Raw genomic sequence first — 20,135 nt, 5'->3', positions numbered from 1 at the left:
CACAAAATGCAACGGACACATTTATGATTGTACCAATGCCTATATTGAAAGTGAGCATGTATTACTAACAACATCCAAGTCCTGATTAACTAATGATCTCAAATATCATTCCCATTGGTGACTACATATTTGATTCTTCCTAAGATTAAATATTGAAACTGAACCCTGTTAAAAATGTCTTATCCTATCACTCACTTTGTACTTTGCCTGATTTCCTAATGTCTCCATTGATATCTGATTTCCTACACATTTTCCCCAGTTCATCACTGTGACTGACTCTTCAAATATGCTGACATTTACATTCACTCTCTAACAAAAACCCTATATCTAAAGAACTTTTGGTCCAACTCCTCGACTCACTGAAATGGGTTCTTCAAAGCCCTGCAGAGGGTAGCCCATAGGTTCTTGGGTTTTCTCATGACCCCAATTCACATAAAGAATCTATGCCCCACAGAGAGTAGGCCTCAAATTGGAGAAGTAGAGCAGTATTAATGGCAGGCCTATTTGATCACACCTGGTTCACAGGAAGGGTTTCCAGACCACCCTGACTTTAGGCAAATAAGGGGCAAGTGAGCTTATTTTGGACTCTGTCTTAGGCTGCACCCCTCATGGAAACCTCCAGCAAGAGGTTATGATGAGAGTTTATATTGAAGAAGATGAGGGCCATGTGGGAGTGTTTTGGTTTAATTGTGGTCATTTGTGTGGTGGTTGGAAGAGATGACTGGGTCCACATGGGCTTGAACTCTGGAGTGATTCCCCTTAGAGACTGAATTCTGGAAATGAACTCAGAGAAGTATTGCCATGAATTGTGTTGGGATTTTAGGAGGCCACACATGAGAGTTGCCCTTGGAGACTGAGATCTAGGCCCAGGATAGCTTTCCAAAGAGCACTGGGAATCTCAGCCAGGATATCACGTGGCAGCCATTGTTGAGAGTCAAAACACACATGGACCTCAATTGTAGACCTCAATGGGCCTGGCTTAATGTGACCTTTTGGCCACTCTTTGGGAAGCCTTGCCTCTGAGAGTTCTCCCAAGCTTTAATTGAAATAAGCTTCCTCACCATTTCATGGTTCCTGAATAAATTGAAAGCCACAGTGCCTCCAACTTCATCCTTGAAAATTGGCTAGATAAATACCATGAATTTTCTGAATTCCCATGAACAGGTGGCACTGGAGAACCTTTGGATATATGTTGCTGATCACGAGTGTACCAGACATTGCATTGATTGACTGGGTTTCATGAAAATGGTGAGAACAGAGATGCCAGAAAGTTGGAGACTGCTGACTAGTGGGCCCAGAGCAGTGGTGGGCAGGTGTATGATAAAACATCTATCGTGGGGACACGTGGTTCTGCCATTGGTTTCCGAATGACTTGTGACTGACATGGTGCAGCCAGCAGAACCTTACAAGTAAAGGAACCTTGTTATATGGAGAGGTTTCAGGGCAATGTTCAGAATAAGGTTGCTATGGACATGGGTGCAAGCTTTTTGGGATAGAAGCCTGGTTGGTGCATTCTCCTGCAGACCCTCACCCACTACACTTGAGAGTACTCCCTCTAGCACTGTGTCCCAGTTTTTCTCCTTGTATTACGTGAAGCCAAAACCAAACTCCCAGTGCAGCAGTAAGAAACACCACGAAAAGTGGAGTATGACCAAATGGCTTCACAGATCACATGGTTAGACACTTAGACCCCAGTGTCCTCAGTTTACTAACTAAGGGAAAATTCAGAACTTCTGCCTCATGTTCAATAGCATATAAGGAACCATGTCATCCAGGTCACATAGATGCTGACCCAGGTTTGATGGTCTCAATACAAAGAAAGCTAAAGCTCCTGACAACAACAAATTTTTCAAGGGCCCAAACTCAGAGGCAGTTTCTCAAAAGCTCATTAGGCCACCAGAGTTCCATGTTTGTGGAGTGTTTACCCTGTACCTTACTTTTGGAAATTCCTCTACCACCTCCAAGGTTGTGAACTCCTGAGCATTTTCTTTTCCAGATATATATTCACAGATTTTCAAACTCTTCTCCTCTAATTGTGTATTACTTGTGGTGAAGGAAATATCAAGGCATTGTTTTGGAAGACAGTGGGAAGATTTTTGTCTAGCAAATATTTGCATACACATTAGATTCATTTTCCTATTTTCCATTAGAAATACTGAATCCCTGTCACTAACCCATACCCTACTAGACTCTGACTACTAATCTTAATATGATGTAGAAAAAGAAACCTAACAGAATAGAAATACAGGCCGTTCATAGGAGGCATGGTGTATACTAAGAATTGCCTTCTGCTTTATCAAGTGTATGTGTTATAAATCTAGTCAACTTTTCATTGTAATACTTCTCCATGAGTTTTTAAAGTTAACACATATGTACATTTCTGTCTCCCTTTCTCTGTACCATATTCATCTCATGAAATTTATTATGCATATTTAGTATCCTACCTGGTATCACACGTACATTCTTGTGAGCTTGCTGTTTTAAGAAGATACAAATTGTGAGAAGAGATCACTCCCCCTAAATACTGATGGAACTGAAAATTCAACATATTGGTGAATTTCCTAGATGAACAGCATTATACATAAATCCATGCTCAGTAAAAAGAATATTTTTGGATATGAGGATGATATATATTTCATGATGAATTTTGATTGGCATACATATTACTACATTTTAATGTCTGTGTTTGTATCTTTATATATATATATATATATATATATATATATATATATATATATATATATATATATATTTTTTTTTTTTCTCCAGATTATTCAAAATATAAAATATATGTGTCTTATTATACACTCACTAATTTAACTCATGTTCCTATATGTGGATTTATAATCAAATTTTCACAAAATTATTCTCAGAAATATTCATCCACATGAAATACATATTTATTTCCCAGTACTGAAAACTAACTTCGGTGAATGGTGCTTACAAATCCTAATATTTGTACAGTAACTGACCCAGTTTAACCTCAATGCAAGTAAAATCCTATGGGACATGATGTGTATTTTGAAGTTCATTTTTATTCAACACTGGTACATTACTATTTCTTCAGTTTATGGACATCATAAGATAATACTTTTCATCCACAAGTTCACAAATCTGTACGCATTTGGTTCACTTGCAATTACTTCCTGCTTCAGAACATATGTATTCCCCCATGTTTCTTGACTGTACTTTTCATGAGATTATTTCCAAACACATTATTTTCGATTTCCATAATCATTTTTGAAGCAAAACTCCCACACTCTTCATGATAACCATAATGCTAAAATTACCATTAGATGTATAACTGGTTAGAATGAACTTATGTATATCAATATAAGATTTCCTATATATTTTCAGATATCAATTCATTCCATTATTTAAAGTTTGATCAAGTTATATTATTTATTTACAGTATGGTCTATTAAGGCATCATCTTTATAATCATAGGCACAGGGTACACGTACTTGTGTCCCCAATACTAATTTATAAGTCTTAAAATGTTGCTTTCAGAAATCGTTGAAGAAATACTGTAGTCACCTGATATACATTTACATTTCATCACAGTAATATTCCTGACAAAAAATGCAACGGACACCCTTATGATTGTACCAAAGCCTAAATTTAATGTGAGCATGTATTACTAACAACATCCATGTCCTGATTAACTAATGATCTCAAATATCATTCCTATTGGTGACTACATATTTGTTTCTTCCTAAGATTATATATTCAAACTCAACCCTGTTAAAAACGTCTTATCCTATCACTCACTTTGTACTTTCCCTGATTTCCTAATGTCTCTATTGATATCTGCATTCCTACACATTTTTCCCAGTTCATCACTGTGACTGACTCTTCACATATGCTGACATTTACATTCACTCTCTAACCAAAACCCTATATCTAAAGAACTTTTTGAACTATCCCTTTTTGTCTGGATGATCTCTTCCTCATTCATTCATCCAAGGTACAAGGTCCTATGCCATTGTATATCGATTTATCTGAGACAACTTTGCGGAAATAATTCAAAGCTAAGTATCCCAATCAAGGGCCCAGTGTTCATCGGGGTTTCAAATCTTTCCTAGATTTCTGTTTTCATACTTATATTACACCTATATATGCTTGTAAATATCGGAGGTTCCCAATACCATTATTCATCTCACAGAATGATTTCTAACCCAAATCGAACATGTTATTAACCCTAACCATGCACTGTTCCCTCAATTTAACTTTACGAAGAACAGGGACAGAGTTGGTGTTATAATACAGGTAGGAAGGGGATCTTCCACCTGTTGAGAACCTCAAGTTCCATGCAGAAATAAACCCTGGAGAAGATGTAGGCAGGTATGAAGGACCTGAGAGAACAACAGTCATCTTCCTTGGTAAAATACCTGGTCAGGATGAAGCGATGTGTCTGAATAAGCCTCTCTCTTCTTAATGTAGAGAAGATGGACCAAACCAGGTCTGTGTGGAGAGCTGTTAACATGTGCCTATGGTTGATATACCATTCTATCTTGTGAATGTGACACAGGAAGTAGGGGCAGCCTCTCTCTCATGGGACCCTTGGAAGCAAATGTTAGGATAAAGTGGTTGCCAAGGTAGTGACCTCATTTAGTTCCTGAAGGAAGTGACCTACCTCACTTTCTTGGTGATGGAACTCTTTGAACTTGGGATCCAGGAAGTCAGGTACTCAGAGCCAGTCCCAGTCCCAGTCCCAGTGGGTTCACTTGTTTGGATTTACCAAAAACAGAGTCAGTCTTTCTTGGTACATACTGATGTGTGGATGGCTAAATGCCAGGAAAGCTCTGAAGAGGGGCCTTTCCTGAGAAAGCAGGTAGTGACTCACTGATTGATGCTGACAACTTTACAGAGTTGGTAAAGGAGACCTGATGTGAGACAGGACAGTCCATTTCGAGGGAGCAGAGTAAGGCCCATCAGTCTGAGGACACTCTGGATAGTCACAGACCTACTTGGGTAATGGAGGTGCCTTTGTGGGTGTGGGTGTAAATTTGTAGTTTTGTATCATGTTCTGAGAATAGGTAGGAAAGGCAGTATGTTTGGTTTGGAGTGGACTGTTTTTAGTAAGTCATTTGACATGGCGAGTTTTCTATGTTTGTGTTTCCCACTTTTTCCTTGGTTGTAGATATTAGAAAAGTGAATGCATCAATGGATGTGTCCTGTCTAGTATAAAGCATCTCAGCACACATCCTGCCCAATTTATGAATGGACTGTGGCTTGCCTTATATGGGCAACACCTACTTCTTTCCTTAGTTCCTGTTTTCTTCCCGAATTCTGGCCACTCTCCTGAATATGCTCATGTTTTTTTGTCCAAGATATGGATCTCCGTCGAGTTCTGTGACATGGCCATGTACTGGATAGATGATGGGAATTGGGAGCATCTCAGAAAACTCGGATATCAGTGTGACCAGTAAAGTCTCAGTAGACAAACCCTGCTTTGTGCCTTTTGCTTACCTACTGTTCTGTTGACCTGAATGTCAGGAAGGTCTTTTCCTCAGGCCACCAGTTTGTGAAGTCTGAAGAAAACTGCTTTCAATTGGAAATGAATGAGCATCACCTGTGGCTCTTTGCTTAATTGCTTTGGAAAGGGATGTGTCTGAATCATCCTTTCAGCTCTGAGAGAGGCTGTGGCTTTGATTTTCAGCACCTGATGGATATAAAGAAAGATCCCATGTGTGCATCCAAAACCAAAATGACAAAAAGATCAGTCATTGTGGATGAAGTCTCTTGCTTCCTCTGTTAGGTTCCTGACCTCCATCAAGTAAGTATAGGGATCCTTTGAGACAAATGAGTTCTTCAAAGCCCTGCAGCAGTGCTTGGGTTCTCACATGACTCCAAATCACATAAAGAATCTATACCTCACAGTCAGTAGGCTTCAAAATGAGGAAATAGAGCAGTATTACTGGCAGGCCTATTTGATCAATCCTGGTTTACAGGAAGGGTGTCCAGGAAACCCTGACTTTAGGAAAATGAGGGGCAAGGGAACTTATTTTGGACACTGTCTTGGGCTGCGCCCCTTATGGAAACCTCCAGCCAGAGGTTATGATGAATGTGTACATGGAAGAATATGAGGGCCATGTGGGAGTATTTTGGTTTTAATTCAACATATTATTAACCCTAACCATACACTGTTCCCTCAATCTAAGTATTCAGAAAAGCAGGGACAGATTTGGTCTTACAATTCATTAATGCAGGGGATCTTCCACCTGCTGAAAACTTCAAAGTTCCATGCAGAAATGATCCCTGGAGAAAATGTAGGCAGCTATGAAGGACCTGAGAGAGCAAAAGGCATCTTCCATGGCAAACAACCTGGTCAGGATGAAGGGTTGTGTCTGAATCAGATTCTCTCTTCTTAATATAGAGGAGATGAACCAAACTAGGCCTGTGTGGAGAGCTGTTTCCAGGTGACTATTGTTTCTATACCATTCTAACTTGTGAAAGTGTCACAGGAAGTAGGGACATCCTCCATGTTATGAGACCTTAGGAAGCAAATGTTAGGACAAATTGGTTGCCAAGGCAGTGACCTCATTCAGTTCCTAAAGGAAGTGACCTCACCTCACATCCTTGTTGATGGAACTCTCCAAATTTGGGTTCCAGGAAGCTAGGCACCCAGGCCCAGTCCCAGGACCAGTTCCAGTGTTCTCACTTGTTTGGATTTTCCAAGGACAGAGTCAGTCTTTTGTGGTACCTACTAATGTGAGAATGGCCAAATTCCAGGAAAATTCTGAAGAGGGACCCTTCCGGAGAAAACAGGTAGAGGCTCACTGCTGGCTCCTGACAACTTCACAGAGTTGACCAAGAAGTCCAGATCTGAGACAGGACAGACCATTTCTGGGGAACATAGTATTGCCCTCCAGTCAGAGGACACTCTGGATAGTTCCAGACCCACTTGGGGGAAGGAGGTGCCTTTGTGGTTGTGGGTGTGGGTTTGTGGTTTTTTCTTTTGTTCTGAGAATAGTTAGGAAAGGGGGTGTGTTTGGTTTGGAGTGGACTGTTTCTAGTTAGTCCTTTGACAAGGCGAGTGTTTTTAGGTCTGTGTATCCCACTGTGTTCGTGGTTGTAGACATTAGAAAAGAGAATGCCTCAATGGGTGTATCCTCTCAAGGAGAAAACTTCCCAGCATTCATCCGGCAGAATTTATGAATGGAGTGTGGCTTGCCTTATCAATGGGCAACACCAACTATCTTCCTACGTTCCTGTTTTCTTCCTGAATTCTGGCCACTCTCCAGAATAGGCTCATGATTTTGTGTCCAATATATGTACCACTTCCAAGCTCTGTGACATGCCCATGTACTGGATAGCTGAAGGGAATGGCAAGCATCTCAGAAAACTCAGATATCACTGTAGCCAGTAAAGTCTCAGTGGAGAAACCCTGCTTTGGGCCTTTTGATTACCTATTGTTATGTTGCCCTGAATATCAGGAAAGTCTTTGTCTCAGTCCACCCCTTTGTGTGTGAAGCCTGAAGAAAACAGTTTTCACATGGAAATGAATGGGCATTACCTTTGTGTTTACAATAAAACCTTCACAGATTTGGCTCTCATTAAGTTAAAAATACTTTTAGATTGTATCTCAGTGTAAAAAGTAACATGGACCTGTACATATCTTATTGATAACAAGTCCAATTATAGAACAGAAATGATATACATAAATATCCAACATGTTTTTTTTTAAGCCTAGAATTACCATACAACCTTAGAACACCAGCTTGATACAATGGTCTTTGGAAGCTTCTACCTTACAGACTTGTATACCTGGAAGATATGAACACATTAACACCACAATTACATTGATGTTTTTGTATTAAACAAGTTTAGATTTTAAAGAAATAACATGGCACAATTTTATAAAAACAGTACTTGTTTTACCAGCTGTTTAATTTTTTAAGATTACTTGCTCAAAACTTACACATATAACCAAGTTACACAAACCTTTTTTTATTATTTACTTAAACCCTTTTAATTACTTAATCATATAGACTCTCTTATCCATAAACACATTTTTCCTCTATTAGATCTATATCTAGAACCTTTTAGTTTCTCTTTTCCATCTACTAACCTGTTTCTGTTCACATTTCAATACAATACTTGCAAATTTCTGAATTTAAGCAGATTATTTTATAGACATCTACATTTTATTAGGGCCTTTTTGAAAACCTAGAAAACTTATAGGCCTAATTTTAAAGACATCTTTATTTTTATCTGTTTACCCAATTTGAATTAAAACATATGAATCACGTGAATCAAAGACATTTGGATACATTTTTAAATTTTTCATGAGCGCTCCTCATCTGTCAATTGTCATATCACTGCATGATATATGGACATACACACATACAGACATACCAACATACAACACGTAACACAAATGTAACACATAACACAATAGTAAAGGCCTTGTAGCTTTTTCAGGTGAAATCTCCATTGCAATGCTAAAAACTCCAGAGTCAATCAAAAATAGAACTGATCAGAAAACATTAACCCATCAGCAGAATCAAGATCATGAGCTCAAAAAAAAAAAATACAGAATCTAAGAAAAGCTAGAGTCCTAAAAAAGATGACTGGCCAGTAATTAGTAAATACCATATAATATACTTTTTTGGTTAGGTCTAGTTTGAATTCAGGTAAAAAGACACTTTTACTCTTTTTTACCTGTCTCCTGCTGAGTGCTGCAGGCTTCTTTTATTTGCATATCAACTTAAGTCCTGGCTGAGGTCTGGAAAACTGGAAAGACTGGAATTCTGAGCAGAAACCTCAGGCCTAAGGCATTTTAGCAATAAGTCATAATTTCCAGGTTTGGATGTTGAAAATTTTGATGCAAGTTTAAGATGTAATTCTCAAAATTTTATATCTTTAGATTTTTCTACACTAGAAAAACTTGCTCACACAAAACTGAAAATAGGATTATTTTTTGATAATATTAAAGCCACCATCAGAAGAAGTTTCTATAGAATCATTAAGCCGCTTTCTTTGTTATGAAGTTTCTAACAGTATTAAGTTACATTAAATTGGCTGAAAAAATTTTAAAAAGAACCACACACTACCATGTGTATCTGAAATTAAGCTTTAAAAATTTCCAAGACTCTTGCTAATTAATGTCATTTCAATAAGCCAGACCAACGTTTTAATTTAGTACCATTTTTTAAAATCTTACACACTGATGGGAATAGATACCATATCATAATTTATTATCTCTTTCCAAGTTAATGCACTGGTATATCTAGTGAAATTTTTTTTAGGCTGCCTAGTTCAAAATTAAAACTCTTTAATTTTTTTTTATCCTAAGTATTTAAGTTTCCTAGCATGAACTACCTGAAATCAAATGAAACAATTGTTTAAACCCAATTTTAACTGTAAGATAGTGCAATGTTTTAGAAACCCATTTAGATACCAGATGGTTAAAATAAAAAAATCATTTTTAGATACACATTCACCCTAGATCATCCCCAAGAAACAATCTATAATATCAACATATTAATGCATTCATTGTCCCTTTTGTTAAGTAAACAGAGGTGGAGAAATCCTTAAAGTGCATGTAAGGAATAAGGGAGTTCCCCACAGCAAAATGGCTCTGGCAGCTGCTGGGAGTCCCTTAGCCTCACCATTTGCTTACAGGATTAGTTCCTCTGGTTTGCTTTGACCCCAGGCACCAGGCATATTCTATGTCTCCCAACTTTGCAGTTGTCAGCTCCCCAAAATTTCATCCTCTGCTTGCAGTTGTTTTGAGTGATAGGCTTACCCAAGAGGGCAGAGTGGGGTTTATTTAAAGTCCCCTCTGGGGTGTCAAAATTTATGACTGAAGGCTTGGTTCCCATCCCAAACCCAATTAATGCCAATTTAATAATAATTGCCAATAATGCCAATTTGAGAAAAGTTTAAGCGAGATATCAAAGTTCTTAGACCCCAGACATTTCCCTCTGCAGTGGGCATGCTCAAGCCAACTACGGGAAGAAAAGAAATCACTGCTTCCGTAATCTTGCTTAACAAAGGGGAGTAAAGTTTATCAAAGTTCTTTAAAACACAGCTAAGAGAGGTGTAAAAGTTGAGAACAGAAAAACTGGCGGTTCTATTGACTTTTGGTCGCTCACAGGAGAAGCATTAGTTTAAAATTTAGCTAAAGTAACTTCCACATATGTAAGGCAGGTTGGAACTCGGGACTCTGCATCGGTCCAAACAATGCCATCACATTTAACAGAAACACAGATAAAAAGACACACAAAGACCATCATGCAGCTCCTGTTTGTTCACAACCCCAAGATCTACAATCTTGTGACTCAGGGAGAATGGAGGGAAGAGGGGGAGGAGTAGAAGGTTTGAGTGATAGGATCCTGGGTGAAGGGGTCGGATTGGAGGCAGGGACCAGGAAAGGCTTCAAGGAGAGAGGCATGGAATGGCGTTGTCCCATAATGAGAGTTTCTCAAACAGAGACAAGGACAATACAAACGTGACACAAACATGTACACACAGTTAACATTAACACGAGTTCAGAAGTAAAGATTAGAACCTAGTAACTGGCAAAACCTGATGGGTTAGACCACAAAGACAGACAGTGAATTCAACCTGAGAGAAAAAAGTAGCCAGTAAGATATGATGGGTTGGCAGCAGAGTCACCTAATGTGGGCTCATCCGTCCCTCCTCACATAATGAGGGCACATCCGTCACTCCCCGAGTCCTCCAAGGCATCACTTGCAAGGACGTGGCCTGTGGCTTTAGGACACGTTTGTCCACCACTGACAGGGGGAACTTACGTTCTCCGCTGGCAGCCACTCTGCCAACCCAAACCGAAAACGGAAAAACGGAACCTGATCAAAAAGCTCTGAGGATCGCAAGGAAAAATGGAAAGAAGCGCCTTACTTACCCCCAGAGGGGTCTGTTGGGGTGTCCTTGTCCTATGCTGCGTGATTCCCGGCCAACGCACCAAATGTAAGGGTCCGGTGAACGTCGGAGGAAGAGACCACCAAGAGACCGCGGCTCATGCAACAGAAAAAGGCGTTCATTGATGATCCAATTCAGCATGCTGGGACTACATGCTCACTCAAGAAGGGAGAGCAGCCCAGAGCCCCGAGCAGGGGTTGAGCAGTGCTTAAGTACACTTTTTGGGGAGGGCTGGACTTTACATATATCACAGTCTCCTTTAAGAAATCAACATACACCGCAGAAACATCAAACAACAATTCCTAAACATGATTAGTTCATTCATTGGCAGGAACAGGTCAGGCGGGAGTGATAGGTCAGTTCTAAAGCGAGGTACACATTCAAACAGATTGGTTTAGGCCTTGCGATGCCTATGTGCCAGGCCACACAGGGTCCTAGGTTATTAAATAACCAGGCGGTCAGGGGGAATATTTACTGGGCAGTCGGAAATTGTACTACAAGCTACAGGAATTTCAGGTTTTGCATGTAGCATAGGAACTTAACAATACCTGGTCCTTTACATTTTAACTCAGGCCTTGCAGCTTAGAAACTTTACAAAACCCGGTCTTTTACACTTCAACTGTTACACTTTAATTTCAATTTATTTTACTCTTACAGATCACTCCTGGTGCACAAGAAGGGTGTCCAAGCCACCCTGAATTTAGGCAAATGAGTGGCAAGGGAGCTTATTTGGGACACTGTCTTGGGCTGTGCCCCTCATGGAAACCTCCAGCCAGATGTTATGATGAGTGCCTTTATAGAAGAAGAGGAGGGCCATGTGAGAGTGTTTTGGTATTAATTGTGGTCATTTGTGTGACGGTTGGAAGACATGACTGGGTCCACCTGGGCTTGAATTCTTGTGTGATTCCCCTTAGAGACTGACTTCTGGAACTGAACTCAGAGAAGTATTGTCATGAATTGTGATTATATTTTAGGAGGCCAAGCATGAGAGTTGCCCTTGGAAACTAAGATCAAGGCCGAGGGTGGCTTTCCACAGAGCACTGAGAATTTCAGGCAAGATATCCCATGATTTTATTCTTAAAGACTTGGTAGCCATAGTTGAGAGTCAAAACACACATGGACCTCACATTGTAGACCTCAATGGGCCTGGCTATATCTAACCTTTTGGCCACTCTTTGGGAAGCCTTGCCTATGAGAGTTCTCCAGAGTTTCATTTAAATGAGCTTCCTCAACATTTAATGGTTCTTGAAACCCACAGTGCATACAAACACAATAGAAATACAAGCAGTTCAGAAGAGGTATGGTGTATAGTTGGACTTGCCTTTTGCATTATGTAGGGTAGGTGTTATAAATCTAGTTAATTTTTAATTGAAATAGTTCTCCTTGTGTTTTTAAAGTTAATAAATATGTGAATTCCTGTATCCCTTTCTCTGTAGCCTATTCATCACATGTATTTTTATATAAACATATAGAATCCTACCTGGTATCACATATACATTCTTGTGAGGTGGCTGACATGGCAGATACAAATTATGACAAGAGATCACTCCTCCTAAACGCTATTGGATCTTAAAATTCAACCTAAGGGTAACCTTTCTAGTTGAACAACATTATTCATAAATCCATGTTCAGTAAAATTAATATTTTTGGATCTGTGGACGATATATATTTCATCATGAATTTCAATTGGCATATATTTTGCCACTTTATAATGTCTGTGTGTGTTTTGCTCTTTGCTTAATTGCTTTGGAAAGGAATGTGTCTGAATCAGCCTCTTGGCCCTGTGTGAGGCTGTGGCTTAGATTCTCAGCACCTGATGGATCTAAAGAAAGATTCCATGGGTGCATCCAAAACCAAAATGGCCAAAAGAGCAGTTATTGTGGATGAAGACTCTCACCTTCCTCTCTAAGGTTCCTGACATCCATCAAGTGAAAATAGGGATCCTTTGTGTCAAATGAGTTCTTTAAAGCCCTGCAGAGTTTAGCCCATAGGTGCTTGGGTTTTCTCATGAATCCAATTTACATAAAGAACCTAAACCCCACAGTCAGCAGGCATCAAATTGGAGAAGCCAAGGAGTATTAATGGCAGGCGTATTTTATCACTCCTGGTTCACAGTCAGGATTTCCAGGCCACACTGACTTTAGGCAAATGAGGGGCAAGAAAGGTTATTTTGGACACTGTCTTGTGCTGTGCCCCTCATGGAAACCTCCATCCAGATGTTATGATGAGTGTCTACATGAAAGAAGATAAGGGGCATGAGGGAGCATTTTGTTTTGAATTGTGTTAATTTGTTTGGCTCTTGGAACAGATGACCTGGTCCACCTGGGCTTGAACTCTGGTATGATTTCCCTTAGAGACTGAATTCTGGAAGTGACATCAGAGAAGTATTGTCATGAATTGTGTTTGGATTTTACTAGGCCATGGAACCTAGATCTCAGGTATTAATTGTGGTGCAGGGAGATCTAGGTGCAGGGTGGCTTTGCCCAGAGCACTGGGAATCTCAGCCTGGATATCACATGATTTTATTCTGAAATTCTTTAAAGCCACAGTTGAGAGTCAAAACACACATGGACCTCACATTGTAGACCTCAATGGGCCTGACTTCATGTGACCTTTTGGCCACTCTTTGGGAAGCCTTGCCTGTGAGTGTTCTCAAGATCTTTCATTGAAATGAGCTTCTTCAACATTTAATGGTTCCTGAATGAATTGAAACCCACAGAGCCTCCAACTTTATCCTCGAAAAATGGCTTGATAAATACCATGAAATTTTGAAATTCCCATGACCAGGTGGAACTGGAAAACTTTTGGATATCCTGTTGCTGATCATGAGTGTATCAGAAAGTGCCTTGACTGACTGGGTTTCATGAAAATTGTGTAGAACAGTGATGCCAGTAAGTTGGAGCCTGTTCATTAGTGGGCCTAGAGCAGTTGTGTGAAGTTGTGTGATAAAACATGTGTGTTGCGGCATGTGGATCTGCCATTGGCTTCCAATTGCCTTGTGACTGACAGGGTACAGCCAGCAGACCCTTATATGTAAAGGCATCTTGTTATATGGATAGGTTTCCGGGCAATGTTCAGAATCAGGTTGCTATGGACAAAGGGGCAACCTATGTGGGACAGAATCCTGGTTGGTGCATTCTCATGCATACCGTGTCCCTCCACACGTGACAGAACTCCCTCCAGCACTGGGTCCCAGTTGAACTCCTTGTATTTCATGAAGCAAATACCAAACTCCCAGTGCACCAGCAAGAAACACCACGAAAATTGGAGGATGACCAAATGGCTTCACAGTCAACCCGGGGAGACACTTACACCCCAGTGGCCATAGTTTAACTACAAAAAGAGTATTCAGCACTGCTGCCTCATTTTCATTGGAAAATTGAAAACAATGTCCTTCAGGTCACATATTTGCACACCCAGATTTGATGGTCACACAACAAAGGAAGCTAAAGCTCCTGACAACAACATGTATTTTAAGAGCCCAACCTCAGAGTTTCTCAAGAAGTCTTTACACAAGCAGAGCTCAATGTTTGTGGAGTGTTTACCCTGTCCCTTACTTTTGGAAACTCCTCTATCACCTACAAGTTTGTGAACTCCTGAGCATTTTTTATTCCTGATATGTATTTACAAATTTTCTAACTTTTCTCCTCTAATTGTATCTTACTTGGAACTAAGGTAATGTCAAGGCAATCTTCTGGATGAGAGTGTGAACATTTTTGTGTAGCACATATTTGCATACCCATTAGAGTCATTTTCCAATTTTCCATTTGAAATACTGAATCCCTGACACTAACGCATACCCTAATAGACTCTGACTACTACTCCTAATATGATGGAGAAAAATAACACAAACAGAATAGGAATACAAGCAGTTCAGAGGAATCATGGTGTATAGTTGGACTTTTTTTTTTGCATGATTAATTGTAGGTGTTTCAAATCTAGTCAATTTTTAATTGAAATAGTTCTCCATGTGTTTTAAATGTTAACAAATACGTGAATTCCTATCTCCCTTTCTCTGTAGCCTATTCAGCACATGTATTTTTAAATGCACATATAGAACACTACCTGGTATCACACCTACATTCTTGTGAGGTGGCTAATTTGGCAAATACAATTTGTGAGAAGTGATCACTCCTGTTAAACTCTGTTGGAACTAAAAATTTAACCTAGGGGTGTGTTTCCTAGAAGAACAACATTATACATAAATCCATGTTCTAAAAGAAATAATTTTGCATCTGTGGAAGATATATATTTCATGAAAAATTTCGATTGCTAATTTATTGTCTGTGTGTGTTTTTTTGTATATATATATATATATATATATATATATATATATATATATCTCCAGATTTTTCAAAATATGAAATATATGTGTCTTATATACACTCCCTAAATTCATTTATGTTCATGTATATGGATTTATAATCAACTTTTCACAAGATCATTCTCAGAAATATTCATCCACCTGAAATACATATTGTTTCCAGTACTGAAAACTAACTTCAGTTAATGTTGCGTACAAATACTAATACTTCTACAGTAACTCAACCAGTTTAACATCAATGCAAGTACATTCCTATGTGACATGATGTGTATTTTGAAATTCATTTTAATTCAACACTGGTACATTACTATTTCTTCAATTTATGCACATCATAGGATATATTTCATCCACAAGTTAGCAAACTTATAGGCATTTGTTTCACTTTCAATCACTTCCTGCTTCAGAACACATGGATTCTTCCAGGTTTCTTGACTGGTCTTATCATGAGACTTCTTTTCAAATACATTATTTTTGATTTCCTTTATCACTTTTGAAGCAAAACTGACACTCACTTCATGATAAACCATAACTATAATATCACCATTAGATGTATAACTGGTTGGAATGAATGATTTTATATCAATATAGTATTTCTTATATATATTCTGATATCAGTTTAATCCATTATTTAAAGTGGAACCAGTTATATTATTTATTCACTATATGGTCTATTCATGCATTATCTCTATATTCATAGACACAGGGTTCACCTCTTAGTACTCCCAATACTAATTTATTCATCTTCTAAATATTGCTCCCAGAAATGGTGGAAGAAATACTCATGTCACCTGATCTACATGTGCATGTTATCACAGTAATATTCTGGACACAAAATGCAAAAGTCACATGTATGATTGTACCAAAGCCTAAATGGAAACTGAACATGGATTACTAAAAACATCCATATCCATGTTGCCTAATGCTCTCAAATGTCAATCCTATTGGTGACCACATTTTTGTTTCTTCCTAAGATTATATATTCAACCTCAAAACTGTTGTAAATGTCTAGTTTTTTCACTCACTTTATACTTTGCCTGATTTCCTAATGTCTCTATTGATACCTACTTTCCTACATATTTTTTCCAGTTCAACATTGTGACTGACCCTTCACATGTGCTGACATTGACATTCACTCTCTAACCGAAACCCTATTGCTAATGAACTTTGGTCCAAATCCTATACTCTATCTTCATCTGAAACATACTGACTATCTTCCTGATCCTATCGACTATCCCTTTTTTAGTGGATGTACTCTACTACATTCAATCATCCGAGGTACAAGGTCCTATGCCATTGTATATCGATTTTTCTAAAACATGTATGCAGAACGTAATTCAAAGCTACGTGTCCCAATCTATTGCCCAATGCACTTCTGAGCTTCAAATCTTACCTAGATTTCTGTTTCCATACTTATATTTAACCACTATATTTCTATATATTGCAGGTTCCCAATACCATTATTCATCCCGCAGAATGATTCCTAACCCAAATCGAACCTGTTATTAACCCTAACCATACACTGTTGCCTCAATCTAACATTAGAAAAGAGCAGGGACAGGGCTATTCTTTCAATAAGGAATGTAGGTAATCTTCCAACTGCTGAGAACCTCAAAGTTCGATGCAGAAATGATCCCTGGAGAAGATGTAGGCAGCTATGAAGGACCTGAATGAGCAAAAGCCATCTTCCATGGCAAACAACCTGAACAGGACGAAGGGATGTGTATGCATCAGACTCTCTCTTCTTAATGTAGAGAAGATGGACCTAACCAGGCCTGCGGGGAGAGCTGTTCCATGGTGTCTATTTTGATATACCATTCTAACTAGTTAAATTGTCACAGGAAGTAGGGGCACCCTCCAACTCATGGGACCATTGGAAGCAAGTGTTAGGACAAAGTTGTTGCCAAGGCAGTGACCTCATTCAGTTCCAAAGAAAGTGACATACCTCATTTCCTTGGTGATGGAACTCTCTGAAATTGAGATGCAAGAAGCCAGGCACCAAGAGCCAGTCCCAGTCCCAGTCCCAGTGGGCTCACTTGTTTGGATTTACCAAGTACAGAGTCAGACCTTCTTGGTACCTACTGATGTGAGGATGGCCAAATGCCAGTAGAGCTCTGAAGAGGGGCCTTTCTTAAGACAGCAGGTTGTGGCTAACCGCTGGCTCCTCCCAGAATAACAGAGTTGGCCAAGGAGACAAGATCTGAGACCGGACAGGCCATTTCGAGTGGAACATAGTATGGCCCACCAGTCAGAGGACACTCCAGATAGTTAAAGACCTATTTTTGGGAAGGAGGTGCCTTTTTGGTTGTGGGTGTGAGTTTGCGGTTTTGTTTCATGTTCTGAGAATAGGTAGGAAAGGTGGTTGGTTTGGTTTGGAGTCGACTGTTTCTAGTAAGTCTTTAGACAAGGCGAGTGTTTCTATGTCTGTGTAGCCACTGTGTCCGTGGTTTTAGACATTAGAAACGAGAATGCATCAATGGAGGTGTCCTGTCTAGTAGAAAGCTTCACAGCATTCATCCTGCACAATTGATTAATGGACTGTTGCTTGCCTTATGGATGGGAAACACTTACTAACTTCCTAAGTTGCTGTTTTCTTTCTGAATTCTGGCCACTCTCCAGAATAGTATCATGGTTTATTGTCCAAGATATGTACCACCTCCAAACTCTGTGACATGGCCATGTCCTTGATAGCTGAAGGGAATGGGAACATCTCAGAAAACTCAGATATCAGTGTGACCAGTAAAGTCTCAGTGGAGAAACCCTGCTTGGCTCCATTTGCTTATCTATGTTTCTGTTGCCTTGAATGTCAGGAAGGTCTTTGCCTCAGGCCACCCCTTTGTGAAGCGTGAAGAAAGAGTTTTCAAATGGAAATGAATGGGCATCACCTGTGGCTCTTTGCTTAATTGCTCTGGAAAGGGATGTGTCTTAATAAGACACTAGGCCCTGTTTGAGGCTGTGGCTAAGATTCTCAGCTCCTGATAGATCTAAAGAAGATCCCATGTGTGCATCCAAAACCAAAATGGCAAAAAAATCTGTCATTGTGGATGAAGTCTCTTGCCTTCTTCTGTTTGGTTCCTGACCTCCATCAAGTGAGAATAGGGATCCTTTGGATCAAATGAGTTCTTCAAAGTCCTGCAGAACTGCTTGGATTGTCTCATGATGCCAAATCACATAAAGAATCTATACCTGACAGTCAGTAGGCCTCAAATTGGAGAAGCAGAGCAGTATTTATGGCAGGCCTATTTGATCACTCCTGGTTCATAAGAAGGGTGAACAGGCCACCCTTACTTTAGACATATCAGGGGCAAGGGTGCATTATTTGGACACTGTCTTGGGCTGCACCACTCTTGAAAACCTGCAGCCAGAGTTAATGATGAGTGTTTATATGGTTAATGATAAGGGCAATGTGGGAATGTTTTGGTTTTAAATGTGGTCATTTTTGTGGCGTTTGGAAGAGATGACTGGGTCCACATGGGCTGGAACTCTGGTGTGATTCCCCTTAGAAACTGAGTTCTGGAACTGACCTCAGAGAAGTATTGCCATGAGTTGTGTTGGGATTGTAGGAGGCCATGCATGAGAGTCGCCCTTGAAACCTGAGATCTAGGCCCAGGAAAGCTTTCAACAGAGCACTGAGAATCTCAGCAAGGATATCACATGATTTTATTCTGAAAAACTTGGCAGCCACAGTTAAGAGTCAAAACAAACATGGACCTCACATTATAGACCTTAAAGGGCCTGGCTTCATGTGACCTTTTGGGCGCTCTCTGGGAAGCCTTGCCTGTGAGAGTTCTTAAGAACTTTCATTGAAATGAGCTTCCTCACCATTTAATGGTTCCGGGATAAATGGAAACCCCAAAGTGCCTCCAACTTCATTCTTGAAAAATGGATAGATAAATATCATAAAATTTTTGAAATTCCCAATGACCAGGTGGCACTGGAGAACCATTGGATGTCCCATTGCTGATCATGAGTGTACCAGACAGTGCCTTGATTTACTGGGTTTCTTGAAAATGGTGTAGAACAGAGATGCCAGTAAGTTGGAGCGTGCTGAGTAGTGGGCCTAGAGCAGTGGTGTGCAGGTGTGTGATAATACATCTGTGGTGTGTCCATGTGGATCTTACATTGGCTTCCAAATTGCTTGTGACTTACTTGGTGCAGCCAGCAGACCATTATATGAAATGGCATCTTGTAATATGGAGAGGTTTCAGGGCAATGTTCAGAATCAGGTTGGTATGGTCAAGGGGGCAAGCAATGTGGGAGAGAAGCCAAGTTGGGGCATTCTCCTGCAGACCCTGACACACCACATGTTACAGGACTCCCTCCAGCACTGTTTCCCAGTTGAATTCCTTGTATGTCGTGAAGCAAATACAAAACACCCAGTGCAGCAGCAAGAAACACCAGGAAAAGTGGAGGATGACCAAATGGCTTCAAAGTCCACATGGGGAGACACTTAGCCCCCAGTGACCACAGTTTAGCTACAAAGAGTGAATTCAGCACTGCTGCCTCATGTTCATTGGAAAATAAGAAACCATGTCCTCCAGGTCACATAGATGCAGACCAAACTTTGATGGTCTCATTACAAAGGAAGTTAAGCTCCTGACAACAACATATATTTCAACTGCCCAAACTCAGAGGCAGTTTCTCAAGAAGTCTTTAGGCCAGCATAACTCCATGTTTGTGGAGTGTTTACACTGTCCCTTACTTTTGGAAACTGTTCTACCACCTCCATAGTTGTGTAATGCTGAGCATTTTCCAGTCCAGATATGTATTCACATATTTTCTAACTCTTCTCATCTAATTGTGTCATACTAGGGGCGAAGATAATTTCAAGGCATTCTTCTGGATGAGAGTGGGAATATTCTTTGTAGCACATATTTTCATGTATATTAGATTCATTTTCCTATTTTCTACTTGAAATACTGAA

This window comes from Callospermophilus lateralis, chromosome 15, assembly GCF_048772815.1.
Source record: "Callospermophilus lateralis isolate mCalLat2 chromosome 15, mCalLat2.hap1, whole genome shotgun sequence".
In the NCBI taxonomy this organism is placed as follows: domain Eukaryota; kingdom Metazoa; phylum Chordata; class Mammalia; order Rodentia; family Sciuridae; genus Callospermophilus; species Callospermophilus lateralis.
The sequence above is the reverse complement of the archived record's forward strand: the minus strand, read 5'-3'. Positions refer to the sequence as shown.